The sequence below is a fragment of the Panthera onca genome, chromosome D1 (assembly GCF_046562875.1).
Source record: "Panthera onca isolate mPanOnc1 chromosome D1, mPanOnc1 haplotype 2, whole genome shotgun sequence".
NCBI lineage: Eukaryota > Metazoa > Chordata > Mammalia > Carnivora > Felidae > Panthera > Panthera onca.
In genome coordinates this window covers 92,978,371-92,994,639 of record NC_138348.1, presented here as the reverse complement: position 1 = coordinate 92,994,639, position 16,269 = coordinate 92,978,371, and the positions used below count along the sequence as shown (strand labels likewise).

At 48.2% G+C, this 16,269-nt stretch overlaps 1 protein-coding gene across 10 annotated transcripts in view; it reads left to right on the top strand.

The window, feature by feature from the left end:
• PKNOX2 (PBX/knotted 1 homeobox 2) overlaps nt 1-16,269 on the top strand; it is a 315,397-nt gene that overhangs the window by 152,941 nt on the left and 146,187 nt on the right. Inside the window, exon 1 of one of the 10 annotated variants that reach the window (XM_060605138.3) lies at nt 4,410-4,428. The exons of the other annotated variants lie outside the window; for them this stretch is intronic. The gene's annotated coding sequence lies outside the window, so the exon portion shown is untranslated. Of the gene's footprint in view, nt 1-4,409; nt 4,429-16,269 lie in introns of those variants that run through there. 10 annotated transcript variants of the gene reach the window in all.

Below are 16,269 nucleotides of genomic sequence, written 5' to 3'. Positions count from 1 at the left end.
CCCTGTGTCAGGAGGGAGGAGCACTTCCTTTCTCACAGGGTTCTTGTGAGAATGCAGTAACATCATCAATGTGATAATGGCCGGCATGCACGGGAGGCTCAGTGAGCACTAGCTTAAGAGAGTGAAACCCCCACTAGGTAAGATGTTTCTTATTTTGGGAAGGAGAAAACGGTGGCTCAAAGTAAGTGACTCGTCCAAGGTCACACGGCTGGCCGGTCCCCTGACCCGCCATTCTTCACTTTCCCACTTTGCCTCATCTCGGGAAAATGCCTCTCAGGTGGGCACATGTCTCACTGGTCTTTGAGGGCTTTTAGCAACCGTGGTTCCCTTTGCCCTTGACCCTTTCTCTTTTCCCCAGGCAAGTAGGACACTCGCCAGAGAGAGAAGGCAAGGCAGGCCTGCTGTTTTGGAGGGGTGGGGTCGGGGGTGGAGAGGTGGGAGGTGTTATTAGTTCCTCTGAAAACAGCTTTTTAAAAACAAAAGTAGTTTTGGGGCACCTGGGTGGCTTGGTCGGTTGAGCATCCAACTCTTAATCTCAGTTCAGGTCACGACCTCATGGGTTCGTGAGATGGAGCCCTGCATCAGCCCCGGAGCCTGCTTGGGATTCTCTCTCTCTCCCTCTCTCTCTGCCTCTCTCTCTCTCTCTTTCTCAAAATAAATAAACATTAATAAAAATAAAAGTAGCTTTATGAATTAAGATGATCTCTCTTTTTTTTTTTTTTTTTTTTTTTTTTTTTGCCAAGAGCTCCTCCCCTTAAGAAAGGGAGAGTTGTTTCCCCTTCCTTCCTCTGTCCTGGCTGCCCAGACCCTAGACCCTGCTGTCAGGTGCCTTTCATCCCCTCCTTCCCCTTACAGCAGCAAAACCAATCTATACACAGGATCTGGGGGTCAGTAGAGGCCTCTGTGCTTTCTTCCTAATCTTGACCCAGGTTTTAAATCATTTTATTTAGCAGAGGAAAATGAGGGTAGAATAGGGGGAAATGAGAAAAACAAGAACGCCTATAATGTGCTACGCACTGTGCTAGGATCTTAGGAGTGTTGCTCTTGCAAGCATCAGATCTCTCTTTTGATTTTTATTAGGTGAGAGAGAGGTTGGTGAGAGCCCTTGGAAGAAAGGGGTTCATTCCTGCAAGGTGTCCGCACCGTGATTGCCATCACTGTGTCTGTTACAGTCATCAGCCACAGCACGGACCCTGATCAGCATATTCATTTGGCAAAATCACCTTCTTTCCTTCTATCTCCCCTTCCATCATCTGAAAATTTCACAGCCAGGGAAATTGGGAAGGGTGGGTAGATTTGTTGATGCAGCTCAAGCAACTGGTCTACCAAATGGATCTCCCCATTCTTGGGTGCATGCTCCTGTCCCCACGCGGCTCTAACTCTGAGCCTGAATTGTGCTCTCTGTGCAGAGAATAGGAGGATGTGCTTGTCCTGGAGGCTCAGCAGGAGAGTAGCTGTTTCTGAAGCTGGTCCTTTTGAGCTCATCCAGTCATGCCCTCTACCTGGCCGGGGGCTTCAATTTCCTTGCCCTTTCAGGAGGAGGCTGTGTGAATTATGGGAGAGAGAGGAAGAAGGAAACACTCAGATTCCACTCTCCAGACATTAAGCTGGGATGGTTTCTAGCTCTGCTCATCTCATTTGAAGGGCTGGCCCTGCTCCAGCAGGTATCTGGGAGTAAAAACAACAAACAACCCCAAACATCTCTCAGCGCCAGATCCCCACCACAGGCGCGATTTCCTGCTCAGCTTTCTGATGGTGGGTGCGTGTGTGCTTGTGCTTGTGTGTGTGTGTGTGTGTGTGTGTGTGTGTGTGTGTGTTTTCTCTGCTGATTTACAGGAGCTTTGTGGATCAGTAGACGCAAGAGGAGCAGTGGGGCTGGGGGCAGGGAATTGTCTCTAAGCAGAGGCCTGATTAGAACAAGGAGCTAATCAGCACTATTTATGAAGGTATTTTGCAAAGGAATCTGTGGTAAGTGATGGAAGTGGGGGCAGGGGGGCGCATACTATGAGAGAAGAAGGGAGAAAACACCATATCCGTGTCTGACAATCTAAAGCCCGTAGGGTCAGAGGAATGCTCAGACTTTGAGACAACTTTATCGACAACTTTCCTCTGAGGGTCTCCGGCCTGACAGTCACTGAGAGTCTCAGAAGGAAAACAGGAATGAGGACACAGCAGACCCACCAGCTGAGCAGAGTGTGGTCGCTCTTGCCACATTGCTGTCATCCTGAAAATATAAGCCCACTAGGCAGACCGGCCACTCAGAAATCAGGGAAGAGCATTAAAAAACATCTCTCAGCTCAGTTTTCCTTTTCCTTCTATGTCCCATATTTGGGAACCATGTACTGGAGAAGCTGTATCATTAACAGTGGGAAGAATTTTAATTTAGACTAGGGAGACCTTGGACTTGTCACGTGACCTTTCAGAACCTGGGTTTCCTGTGTATAAAATGAAGGCTGATAATAGCACCTTTGTCACTGAGTAGAAAGGTAGGGTCAGCTGTGATGTGGGAAAGTGCTTTTTAAAGGAATGCAGGTGGATATTTTGTTCTTGTCATGAGGGGAGTTTGCTCACCACCTTAATGCTAGGTTTGGGACTGGGGCTGAAGCTTGGAAGTTATGTCCTAGCGTTACTCTCTCAACTGTGGTCCTCAAGACGTTATTTCTTCCTTGCATTCAAATTAATTCTGGTTTGCAGAATTTAAAGTTGCATTATTTAAAGAGTGTAAAGGTGATCTGTTAGGCCTTTGACTAAAAGTTCCTGGAGGGCAGGGGAGCCTAGAACTTCATGTGACAAGAATCTCTTGTTTCGAGGAGAAATCAGTCCAGTAGGAATATCTCTTTTATGCCCACAAGGTCTGGACTTGGGCAAGTACTTTAAACCCACAGCTTGGCTGCATAATCTCTGAGAATTCTGTGGCCCTCTTGGGGCCAGCTGAGGAGGCCAGGAAGTGGCTTTGGTCCCATCAGTCATGCTGGCGCCAGAAACCCAACACAGTGGCTTCCTGGAGTGGAGTTGGGGGAGATGTCTGGGGCGGGGGGGGGGGGGGGGGACGGGTGCCACCATGGTGGGGGATGGGTGCCACTCTTCTCATGCCCCCTTTGTCCCCGCGGGCTGCCAGAGGTGGTCCTGGAACGGTGACCATAAAGTGCCTCACGGGAGGAGAAGGATGAAAGAGATGGGGATTCTTGTAAATTTTTAATCTGAAAAATAAAGAAAGTGTGAATTAGAATTAATGCAGGTATTAAATATTTAAACTTTCTGTACTCACTTTCATTTTTAACATATTCCACCCTCAAAAGCCTCAATAACGTTTGTCAGATGTGTTCTCAAGATGTCCCTCTCTCTCCACCTCCCCCCAGCCCCAGCCCCAAAGTTAGACCACAGGTATTCATCATCTTGATGGAAATTTTCATTTTATTTCTCCTACAGGAACCGTCTGATCTCTCTCTTTATATTTATGCTTTCTCTATATGGCAGTGTAAATAATTAATGCCATTATAAACACATCCTATGCAAAATATTTATTAGAAAAAATAACTCTTTAATTTGGCATGTCATTTAATTCCATTTTGTAATCATAGCGCACGGGCTACAATTAACGCCAGAGCTGGGGAATCCGGCCTGTCTGCTCACACTTGCAGAGGGGTGACAAAGTCTCCCAGATCAAAGCCCGCTTGGCCCCTTGGCCATTTGCTACTTGTGTGCATTTGGTTGATGGAGGCAGGGAATGTCCACCCTCCAGTGTGGTGCTGGGAGTGAGTCTGGAAATGAGATAGGAGACTCACTTCTTTCTTCAGAAGACTGGGGGGTCAGGGTATTCTAGGTCTTTTCAAGTGCCTTTGGTCACATGCATTCAAAAGGATACTGGGACCTTAGTTGTAGGCCATTTTTACATTTTGCAGTGTGGGGAGAGGGGCATGGTGGTGTTCCTTGAAGTTTGGGTGAGTTCCCACATAGGATTAGCTTGGGAAATAGTAATAAATAGTTCCTAGAGATTGGGCTTCTTGCATGGTTTCATTTAACAAATATTTATGGAGTGCTTCACGTCAGTGCTGGGCATCATTGTTGGCCCTAGAAATACACAGTAAACAAGACCGGCAATGGAGATGAGACTGTCAACAATTCCTGAAGATTCTGCCATTGCCTCTGCTCATTCCCTGTCCCCATTAAACAATCTTTCTGGCTATCTTCAGGAATCTATCCACCAGAGAAGAACCTCTCCCAGGGTTCAAGGACTCATGGCTAGTATTTGAATAACTCCGTGTTCCTGGATTTATCGATTCCTGTGGGTTTATTTATCACTGCTTTGCAAATAAGACTGTAGCTAGCACCGGCCTGCTCTCTCTGGGATTCTGAAAGCCAAATACATGACCTGAACATTCTCTTTCTTATTCTGGACTCCAGGTGTGGCTCCCCCTCTGCAGTTAGGTGAGTGGCTCTCTTTGGAGACTGCTGACCCTCCCGTGACATACTTCTCCATGCATGATCTCAAGGACCCAGACTTTGGGCTGAAGCTCTGGGGATTTTAATTTCAGTTTTTATGTAGCATTTGTTAGCCTTTTTCCCTATTGACTATCTATTCTAATTGTCCCATGCCTGGCATTGTTCGCTGTGTGTGTCCCCAGACTAAAAATCTCCTATATGCTTGTGGCCCAGACTATCGTTAATTGGTTCAAGGAGTGGAGAGTAACGAGGGGACAACTGATGCCCTGGAAAAAAAACTTTATTTTGTAGTTAGCCATTTGCCACTCTTTGTCTGGAAGGCCAGTGTGGCCTCCCAGCCTTAATTTCATTGAGGAAAAAATTAAAACAGGTGGCATCCAGCTTCCAGTCCACCTTCTCAGAAGAGCTCTTCTGATGCTCTCTGTATTTCATTTCTTCCAAAATAGGATGGCAGGAAGAAGCATGGAAATCATAACCCACCCCGCTCTCCTCCCCACACATGTGCCCCTGGATGTGGGTCTATGACGGGACTGGGCTATTCAGGGAGGGTGACATCTGACTTAGGCCCTGTGTAAGGGGTTCTCCAGACTGTCAGGAGCTCTTGGTTGGCTGAGAGCAAAGAGGCTGAGTCTTGGTTGCCTTGGGGGTGAAACAGAAGATTCTACAGGGATAACCCCTGGTGATTTGATTTCTGTGTTGTTTACAGGGAGCTCATGATCTTGTTAGGGATTTGGAAGAAGGAAGTTTGAATGACTTCATTTTTCTATTCTACCTACCATTCTCTCCTCCCCATGGCAGGGGCCACAGGACTTCTGCCCTCAGACTGGGTCCTACCCAGGCTCTATGCTATATTCTGGCTTTCTTTGGAGGGAAGATTTTCAGGGACTCTGGGTTCTGCAAGTCCAACTTGGCCCTTTGCCCCGCTTTTAGAAAATGGGCTTTTGCCTTTATGTCCTATCAGAGAGACTCATGGGCTCCAGTACTGAATGCTGCCTAGATGTGTGTTCCGTGTTCTTCTGCCTGGAATTGACCTCTCATCATTTGCACTGGGGTAGCTTCCCAGCCCCTACCTCCATCCCATGTCAGAACACATACGTGGTTCAGCTTCAGCCCCACTTTTTTTTCATGCATTCGTTCATTCATTCATTCATTCATTCAGTATTATCAGACGTTCTATCTTAGGGCACTTTGCTGAGCACTTGGTTTTCAGAGGAGGCTCAGTTCCTGCCCCCGAGAAGGTTCTGGCTTCAGTTGTTCTTAGTCCTTCAATGTCTGTCCTCTCGTGAAAAGAGCAATAAGCTACTTGATGACTTATTCAAGAAAAAAAATCCTTCAAGGCCCATAAAGAAGCATCTCCTCTGCGGGCCCTGCTCTAGTTCATGGCCCAGAGCCTGTTCCGGCTCCATGCAGCCTGTAGAATCCAAAGTGAGGGGACTCTGACAGGAGCCGTTGAGGGGCCTGCCATGCTGATGAGGAAGCCACTGCTGTCCACATTCCATGATGGATGTGCCACCGGCTTTCTCAATCCTGTTAATAAAACCTGCTCTTGTTTTACCGATGTCTTTGCCTAGAGTGGCGGTACCACAGGCCATAAGCACGACAGTGACAAACCTAGAGAACACAACAAGCCCAGAGCCACGCAAGGCCTTTTATTAAACCTGACACATATCCAATATCCCAGGCCTCTTGCCTAGTGTCCTAGAACATTTCGAACAAATTCCGTGGAGGCTTAGAGGAAAAGGGGGGATGAGGGCCAGTGGCAGTGGTGCCGCTGGGTCTCAGAGAGCACGGGGGTGTGAGAAGAGCAGGCTAGGTGTTGTTCCATAAGTCTGTCTCAGTGTGCCTGATTCTGGATCCTTCATGATTGGTCTGCTGATAGAATGTCTGCCTCTGGGGGCTCCTGGGTGGCTCTGTCCATTAAGCATCTGACTTCAGCTCAGGTCATGATCTCACGGTTCATGGGTTCGAGCCCCACGTCGGGCTCTGTGCTGACAGCTCAGAGCCTGGAACCTGCTTCGGATTCTGTCTCTCTCTCTCTCTCCCTTCCCCACTTGTGTGCTCTCTCTCTCTCTCAACTTAAAAAAAAAAGTTATTCTTCTGGATGAAGAATAACTGGCATTTACAAAGACCATCACCACATAGGGAGCCCTTGCTCACACATTACCTTCTGTAGTGTTCACATCAGCCCCGAGACAGATTCTGTTGTCCCGGTTTTATACTTGAGATGGCAGAGACAGGAGTTTTGAGTGACTTGCCACGGTCACATGACTAACATATGGGATAACCAAGCCTCAGTTGAGGTCATCTGGTTTCATACCCATGTTCCTTTGATGGCCCGCACCCTTCTGTTCCGTCCCCTCCATCATGTAGAGGATTCAGGCCTTGCTCTGCTCTGAGGTCGGGGTTAAAGAGATGCCTCTCAGGAGTTGATCTTGTCTGGTAATGGGTCACAGGGACAATTCTCCAGCTCCCTCCTGTAGGAGCAGCCTTCTTGTTTATGCCATTCTCCCTTCTTTGTCGTTCCACGACCTCAACGTTGGGTCCTGGTGTGTCTGGAACGACAGCAGCGAAGCAATGCTTTCCTGAGGCTGTTTGCCAGAGGTGACTTCTCTGCCTGCCTCGTGCTCCTTGCTTCTGCAGGGAGGTGGCAGGGTGGGGGTGGGAGATGAAAGCACCTGTGAGATGCTCTCTCTCTGGCCTGGCTGCAGTGCAGGGAGGGGGTCCTCTCAGGGAGGCAGGGCCCAGAGCCCTACAAGTCATTAGGCCATCACTCAAGAGCCTGATGCAAGCCGGCCTGATGCATCACTCATGGATTTGAGGAAACCTGCAGCCTGTTTGCCTAAAAGCATGCCCCGCTCCCCGAAGCCCAGGATGAGAGGCCGAGCGTGAGGCTGGGAGCCAGTGGCTGTGCTAGTCAGGAAGGCAGCCGATAAGATGAGCAAATTCCCCAGGTGAGGCTCAGAGGTCACGGATGCATATTTGCCTTTGCAGCCCACGTTGCTTCCCACCACTTGAAATTCTTCTAAAAACCCAGAGGAGCAGCTGAAAATATCCCAGGTAATATGAAAATGAATAACAGCTCAGCAAACAGAGCCCAGCTTCTGAGCAAACAGCCGAGAAGGCAGGCAGCCCGTGCGAAATGAGAAAAGGAGAGAATGCAAAAGGAGGGAGGGCAAGTAAGAGTTGGAGAGGGAAGGTGGGGGGTGGTGTGGGGCAGGAGGAAGCCAGTTCAGGGTCTCAGCCACCACTCTGTTTGGCATTCAGTTGCCCTCTGCCCTGGAGACTCCCTTTGGGCCACTCTCCTCCCTAAGGGGTGAGGAAAAACGGTGCAGAGACAACGTTTCTCAGCTTTGGCCGAGATGAAGAGACGTTCTGGTGTAAAAATGCCTCATAGTCTGTGTCTTATCCAGTCCTTTTCTATGTGGAAGGGAATTGGGGAATGAGGATGGGAGGATGGGTGGGCAGTGTGCCTTCCTGAGTTAGGAGGCCTGAGGTCCAGATCCAGCTGTCACTATGTGACCTTATGGGCTTTCATGTGCTATAGTTTCCTGATTAGCAAAATGAGAAGGTGGGGGGTCCTTTTAGCTCTAACTTTCTCTGGGGTTCTCCCCCATAATCACGAAGATTTAAATAAGTGCTTAGCTGCTTGTTGAGGTGTATGATTCAAGACTGTGTGGGTGTGGCTAACCCTTGAGTTTATCCTCAAAGACACCCCATGCGACGTGGACAGTCGTGTGAACGGGAAGCAGCAGATTAAGAATCTTCTTCGATATTCTGAGTAAGACTGGGGAGTGGCCAAGTGAGAAGGTAGCATTATCCTGGTTCTGGGGCCAGAGGGTGGAACTGGAGGACCTAATATCTATGACAATTCTCACGTATTGAATGCTCACTCCATGTCCAGAGCTGTGCCGGACACTCTGCATTTGCCATCTCATTTACCTTTATACTAATCCCTTAAACTAAGTGTTATTATTATCCTCACTTTACGGATGAGACTCCCAGAACTAGTTACTTGCCCGTGGTCACATAATCCAGGTCTTACCCAGGTCCGAATGATGCAGGGGTCCACACTCTTAACCACTGTGCCACATTGCCCTTCATGACGTGGGGGAGGGAGCGATTAGCCCTCAGAAGGGCGAGGGATGTTTAGCAGCAGTAGACTAGGTATCCTGGCTCCCAAACGGGGTCATAATCCCTCACAAGAGCACAGAAGCCATGCCGTGCGGGACTCTGTCACCTCTGCCGTGCTGGCCCCATGCACTGGAGATCCGCCAGTTCATGTAGGAGAGCTGTTTGTAAAGCTGTGTGTGTTTTTTTTTTTTTTTTTAACCGTCTAATAAACTACAAAACAAGCTGTGCAGCAGTCACAGCACCAAGAACACAGACAAGGATGTGCAAACAGGGTGCACAATGGGGACAAAAAGACTAGTCAGCAATGAGAAAGATTGACTGAGGGCTGGGGGCCAAGCCCAGCCCAGGCTAGGCTCTGTGGGGAGTGGCCTCGGGCTACTCTCTCAGTTGCGAAGCTTCCTCCCTAAATATTCTAGGATCCTGGAAGGCTGAAAGATCACCTGCCAGAGATGTAAGAAGAAGCAGAAAATCTTGCTTTAGGTGGAGGATTAATCCAGGTGCTAAGAGAATGCCCGCCTCTGAGATGCTCTGTGTCCTACATATTTATTATGTACCGCTCTGAGCCAGGCATGGCTACAGGTGCAGTCCTGGGCATAAGGGAGACAGCAGCGCCTGTCCTCATGGAGCTCCCATCTCATTCTTATTCCCACACCACCTCCATGCTGGGTCTCAGAGTTCCCTCTGCCCCTCGTGTCTAGCCACAAATTGCTTCCTTCAGGAAGTCAGTCAACAAACATGGAGTTCCTACAGTGTGCAGGGCCTTATTGTAAATGCAAGGAAGAGTGGTAAACAAGACAGAGTCCCTGCCATTAGGGAGTTCCTATTCTAAGTGGGGAGGGAGAGAGTGAATAAATAAGGAAGCACATATGGAAATAAGAAAATGTTAGGTGCTGATGAATGCTGTGAGTAAGATAAGGTAGATGCTGTGGGAGAGTGCCTTGGCTGGTGTTGGCGAAGACTCTCTGAGGATGGGAGATTTGTTTGTTTGTTTGTTTTTTAATGTTTATTTATTTATTTGGAGAGAGAGAGCAGGGGAGAGGTGGGGAGAGAGAAAGAGAGAGAGAGAGAGAGAGAGAGAGAGAATGAGGATGGGAGATTTGTATCAAAATTTGGTGGCTGAGAAGGTAGCAGCCACATAATGGATGGGAGAGAAGAACATCTCCATTGGAAGGAAAAGTAAGAGCAGAGTCACCGATGGGCCTGACCCCATGCAGCTGGGAATTCATAGACGAGAGAGGGCACAGAGAGACCTGAGATCAGAGAGGCAGACAGAGGCCATTCAAAGGGTCAGGAGGCCATGGACAAGCATTTAGGTCTTACTCCACATGCAGTGGAGAGCCATTGGAAGGCTGTCCATGGAGGAATGAGGAAAGCCAACTCTGCTGTAGAAAGACCCGTCTGACTGCTGTGTGGGGTCAGGGAGACTTGGTCTTGGCCATGGACATAGAAGACAGGGGACAGTAGTTGGATTCAGGTGGCTCTAATCCTGTGTACTTTGGGAGTCAGGCCTAAAAGACTTCCTAGTGAACCGGAAGTGGGGGAGGAGAGAATGGGAAGGAATCAAGACCGATTCCTGGGTTTTCAGCAAGTAAGTGGAGAGTGCACTTTTACTTAGATGGGGAAGGCTTGGCGGAAGGGAAGATGTGGACTTGAGAAGGGAAAGGTCCGTTTTGAATATGCTAAGTCTAGGTTGCCTTTTAGACACTGAAATAGAGATGTTGAGCAGACAGCTGAATACAGATGTCTGGGGACCTGGTAGAAGATGCAGCTGGAGATGTCAATCTGAGAGACCAGAGTGTGAAGGAAAGTACTTAAAGCTACAAGACTAGGTAATGCCACATAGAGACAGAGCATTCTAGAAGGGAAAAGTACTGAAGACACTTATCATACCTCATCGGCACACTTTCTCAGTCTCCTTCCATTATTTGTAGGAAATGCCCACAAAGGAGACTGAGAAAGCATGCCAGTGAGGTATGAGAAAAACCAGGTGAGTGAGGTGTCACAGAACCTGGAGAAGAAAGCTTTTTGGGAAGGAACAATTGGCTAACTGTGCTGACTGCAGATGAGGACAGAGAATTGACCATCCATTAACATTGCCAGTTGGTCATCAGTGGAGTGGCAGTTGTAATGGGCTTTATTTGATGAGAAGATAATAGAGGTGAGGAAGTGGAGACAGTGAGTATGGACTCCTTTCAACAGATGTCCTGTGAAGGGGAGCTCAAAAAGAGGTAGAAATTGGAGGAGGGGGTGGGGTCAAGGGAGAGTTTATTTAAGAGATATGTTTGGGTATCAATGGAAATGACCCTATAAAGACGGAGAAAATGATAATGCAAGAAGGAAGAGAAGAGTTGAAAAAAAAAAAAGTGAGGGCAGAGAATGGGTTCAGAACCCAGGGAAGGTGTTGACCTTGGGTAGGGGCCAGGACTCTTTTTCCATTGCACCTGGGGTAGTCAGAGTATTTTGGTTCTGATGCGGATACAGTAAAGGACTTGTTGATGGGAAGATGAGGTAGTTCTCATCTTATATAGAAATCTGTTTTCTTTGTGAAATATACAGCAAGGTCATCAGCTGAGAATGGGCTAGGGAAGGGAGTGTTGGAGATTTGAGGAGAGAAAAGGAAGTGGGATAGTTTCCCCAGAGACTGGGAAATTGAATTTTCTGAGGAAGTGTAGTAGGTTTCTCTGACAGTGTCAAGTGAGATTTGTGGTCATGTTTGTACCGAGTCTAAGTCAGCAAATTTGTGTCATTTTTCTCAGCAACGTTCAGCTGCTGTGGTGCAGACCGCTAGTAAATGGATAGGATACCAGAGCTGGAGTTCTGTTAGACTGGTACAGGGGAAGGAGAGCTAGGCATTCAGGGTATTGGCAAGGGAGTAGTTCAAGTGTTGGATTGGGGAATCAGAGCTGGGTAAGGAAGGAAGTAGACACACAGGGAGTGATAGGAATGGATATCAACCTCCCAAAAAAGTGGATTTTAATGGAATGAAAGTCTTGATGAGGTTGAAGAATTGATGGGGTGGAGCGTCAGGGTAAGCTAGCTCTAAAGAGGGCAGTGATGGGCATCCCGCAGAAAGTGGGATGTTAGAAATCTACATTTAGTAGGTGATTCAGTGATTGGGGTGATTAGAGCAAAAGCTCATCGGGGCTAGAAGGTCAAGGACCTAAGAGGCCAGGGTATCAGATGGATCATCTTCATGGATGTTGAAGTCTCCAATGATGATGGCAGGAGTAGTAGTGAAGGAGTCAGAAATCCAGATGCTGAAGCCATCCATGAGTGCTGGGGAATGACCAGGAAATTGGTAGAAAGATAGAATTATGTATGTAGGAAGGGTCAAGAGATCTGATGATAAGCTCTTCAAATAAGCTTGGGTTTTTGAAAGAAAAAAGAGACAGTTTAGATGAGGAGCAAGGTAGGCAAATACTCCCCTCCTGTTCTGAAGTACATTAGATGTGGGAGACAGATCTGCCTCTGTTGGAAAGGGCTTCTAAGGGAACATGTCCTCAGGGGGAAGCTGGGTTTCACTTAAAGCAAGAACGTGAAGGAGACAGTCAGAGAGGACCAAGATTTCCAGATGGCACACTCAAATGATGTGGGAAGGAGGAGAGAGGGAGAGGTCGGGGGATGGGGTGGACACAAGAGCGTGCAGTTGAATGTCTATACAGTGACGCATGATCAGGTAAGCTTAGGTTTCTGATGGCACCTCAGGTAAATGGGAAACGGAGGCATGATGAGATTAGTCCTGAATGTCATAGCCATCCGCAGTTGAGGACATTAACATGGTTCAGTCTGGCTCATGATAGAGATGTTGGGGCTCCAGTTGAAGGCGTGAGGAGAGGCTCTGAGTTACTGGAGTTGGTACGATGTAGTGGCTAATTTAGCCCTCTCATCTAGCAGTTCACATATGGGAATGGAAGAGTAGAATCATATCCCAAAGAATATCAAAGTAGGAAAAGCATTTTAGATATCCCCAATCAACTCTTTTACTTTTCAGATAAATAATTTGTTCAAGGTCATCAAGCTATTAAGTGGAATTAGAGCTTACTGGGACTAGAGGTATGCGTATAGTTTGTATATGCCACTTGTCTAGGGCTGAGGCAGAAGGAGCAGGAGCCTCCTGGCTGCCTCTGGGACAGCACTTCGTCTTGCTGTGCTATTCTTGTCTTGGGGTCACCATGTTTGCCCCAAACAGGAACACGTACCTCGCTTGCCAAGATCACTGGAAACCAGAGAGCTTGGACTAGGGTCTCCATCCTTGTCACTCTCTGTGGTCGGTTGCCCTAGCTTACCCTACTGTAGGATCTCCATCTGTGATTGTATGTGGCAAAAAGTAGTTGGAGTGGCCTGTGAACTGCAGTGGGCAAGGCTACACCCACACCTCTCAGGACTGGGCTGCGGCATGTCCTGGAGCTGGCTCCTGTCTGACCAAATGAGTGAAACGTTTACTGAGCATCTGCCCTGTGCCCGGCCACTTCCGTGAAGCTCGAAGTCTGCTTGAGGAGACCAGACTTGCACACGGGGACTTGTGGGCTTAGCGCTAAAAAGACACCTGAGAGATCTTTGCATTCAATGGCCTCGCATTTCAGATGAGGAAATGCCACGGGAGCCTCTTCACATTTTGGTCCAAAGCTATGTCACCAAGTCACCAGTGTGTGCTACGTTTTCATTCAACGTGCGGTGTCTGCCCTGTGGCCCAGCCTCTGAGGGACTGCCTGGTAGGCCCTGTCCATCTCTTTCCTGCAGAACACCCTGAGTCCTGTTCCCCTCCCCCCAAGCCAGGCAGGAGCCAAGTGGGTGGTGGTGTCTGGGGGTCCTTTCGCCCTCAGGAGAGGGGGCCAGTGAACTGCCCCGATGAGCTGACTGCTGCCTTTCAGCCCGTCTCTCCTTTCAGCCTGCGCAAGTGTTAAATACGGCATCAAATTAAGCAAAATTAAATACATTTCCATGCAGCATTTTTCTCTTGACTGAATCAAACAATGCGGTTGCCATAGGAACAGCCTTTTCTGAAAAGGTCACCTGCAAGAAACTGTGTTTTAGGTACAACTCAAGGAGATTATGGGGGATTAACTCATTTTATACATATATATTAAATATATATATTTTTTTCTTTAAAGGGGCTGTTATGAAGGAATAATATCCAACTGAGCTGGAAGATACCCACAGAAAAAAATTTAAGTCCCTGATAAAGGTTTTTTTTTTTCTTTCCCTTTTTTTTTTTTTTTTTTTTAACCAGCATGCAGTGGGGGTGATATCTGAAATGGCGACTCTGTGTTTTTACTTGGCTTTAATTAAACCTCAGTCGGGGCTGAGAAATGTGGTGAAGCGAGATAATTGCACTATTCCCAGTACAGTTTTTAAACTCCGGCTTTGATATGCACCTCGTGACAGCCTGAACCTGCACCCAGGCTCCTGGGGCTGCTTGAAGCTCAGCTTATAACCACCCCTCTTAACCTGCAGGCATCTGGGGACCAGCATTCCGGATCTTGAATGGGAAATTAGGGCTGGGGGAGGAGGGGCCCAGGCCATCTGCACAGAGGCAAGGAGAGGCCTTGTCTCCCCTAAAAAGTTCCTCTCTGGCATTCTGGAGTTCCCTGTCAGACTTTAGTATCCTAAATGTCAGGGGAGGACAGGTACCAGCCACCCTAACTCAGAAAGAGAATAGGATGGGTCTTCTCTAGCTTTACCCCGTAATTCAGAGAGTGACTAAACTATCCCGAGGAAATCCTAACTGGATGTGAGTTAAAATTGCTATCTGGTAGAGCCCTCTGTGAGTGTCCCAGGCAATATGAGGGGCAATACGTGTTTCTCCTCAGTCCTCTTTCTAAAGGGCTGGCTGGGGTTCTTCCAAGGTTTAGGCTTCATGTCTGATACACTCACACAGCCCTGCATCACCCCTGAGGGTTCCACATGGGCCGCCCAGCCCATTTGTGATGGCACAGGCATGGCAAGGTTCTGGCTGTCCCTGGTGCCAGGGAGATGGACGTTCTTCAGTTCTAAATGGTGCAAGGATTGTGCCTGGCCCCTTCCCTCCTGCCCACTGAGTCCTGCTTGCTTTCCAGGAGGGCAGACTGTGGGCCGTCTGTCTTAGGCCAGAAGGCTGAGCATCCCCAAGCAGAGGGTTAAGACAGATGGGAAAACCGGACACTGGAGATCTGAGTAAACTGTACTGGCTTCCTGGGCACCAGCCAGACAGATTTTTCTGGAATCAGGTGCTGCTCATACTCTAGAGATCATTCAGAACTAGCTGGTCCAGGCAGACAAGCCCAGCTCTCGCATCAAGGTCACATGGGACTCAGTGTCCTCTGGAGTGCAGGCTACCTGCTGGGGCCATGTCTCCCCCGAGGGCCTGTGAGAGTTGGTGGCCAGCACCAGCTTAGAACTACCTCAGGAGGAAAGGGATTGAAAGCCTGGGGTATATGCATGTGATACGGTGAGATACAATCCTAGCAATGTATAGAACAAGCCCAAATTACACAAATCCTCTTGGAAAATGTTCCTTCGAAGCCTTCCCCATGGCTGACCTGCCATCACACAGAACCTCTTTCCCTGTCTCTATTTATCAGGCTGCTGTGCCTGAGATTTTCTTGTGTTTGTCCCCAGTCCCTTCTGTTAATTTACGCCAGTGCCAGACACGGTAGGCTTGAGTAAGACCTTGCAAAAGTAAGTAAGAGTAAGAAAAAGTAAGCGTGAGAACTTGCAAAATAGGCAGATCCGGGTTTTAATTCTGACTGGCCACTTAGCAGTTGAATGCCTCTCTTTCCTTATCTGTCAAATGGGAAAAATAATAGCCACTGTCTTAAATAATAGGTCCCTATAGGGCTTTGCTGAAGATTAAATGAGATGGCCTGAGGGAAAGTATCTGGATAACATGGGTGCTCAATGGATGTTTGTTGAATGTTTCAGGAACATGACTTTCGTACAGAACAAACCATGTGTCTCCTTTCCTGTAAAATCCGACTTACCAGCCTAGGGACTACTGCAGAGATTAAAGAAGGAACAGCAATTTCTCGCTCTAATCCCCTAATACAATCACTGGCAGTTTTCTTGAACTCTTAAGAAAAGCAAATCTACACTTATCCAGGGAAGAAGTTTATTTTTAGAGCAATGCAGCCCTCTGAACTTACACGTACTCTTCAGACAAGATTCCTGAGTGCCCGGCCAATCTGGAAAGAACCAGAAAAAGACCATTGCCCCGAGTAGAGAGGGCTGGCTTTTGGGTTACCCAAATCCACCTCATTTCCCCATTTAGGACAAAGTGGAGCTAACAGCAGTTAGCAGAACGGCGCTGTTGCCGCAGCCGCTCCATGGGTGGTTTGGCCTCATTCTTTTTCCTGTCTTGGGTCCCACTGTTCAGCTTCTCAGATGAAGACAGTCTCCCAAGGATCCTCAGAAACAGTTGGCAGGGAGGGGCGTCCAAACCGGAGGCTGTTAGCGCACGAGCTTTAGAGTCAGACCAGATCGGGTTTGAAACCTGCCTCTGCCAGTCTTGAAGCTGTGTGACCTTGGACCAGTTACTTCCCACTCAGCACCTCCATTCCTTTATCTGCAAATACACTAGGATACACTGTTTATGTCACAGTGTTGTTGCCAGGTTTAAGTGAGATGGTACTTGTGAAGTGCTCACGACGGTGGCCAGCACACAGAAGTCTGTCAACACGTGGCATACTGGAATCCCCTGGAGGGCTTGTTAAAGCACAG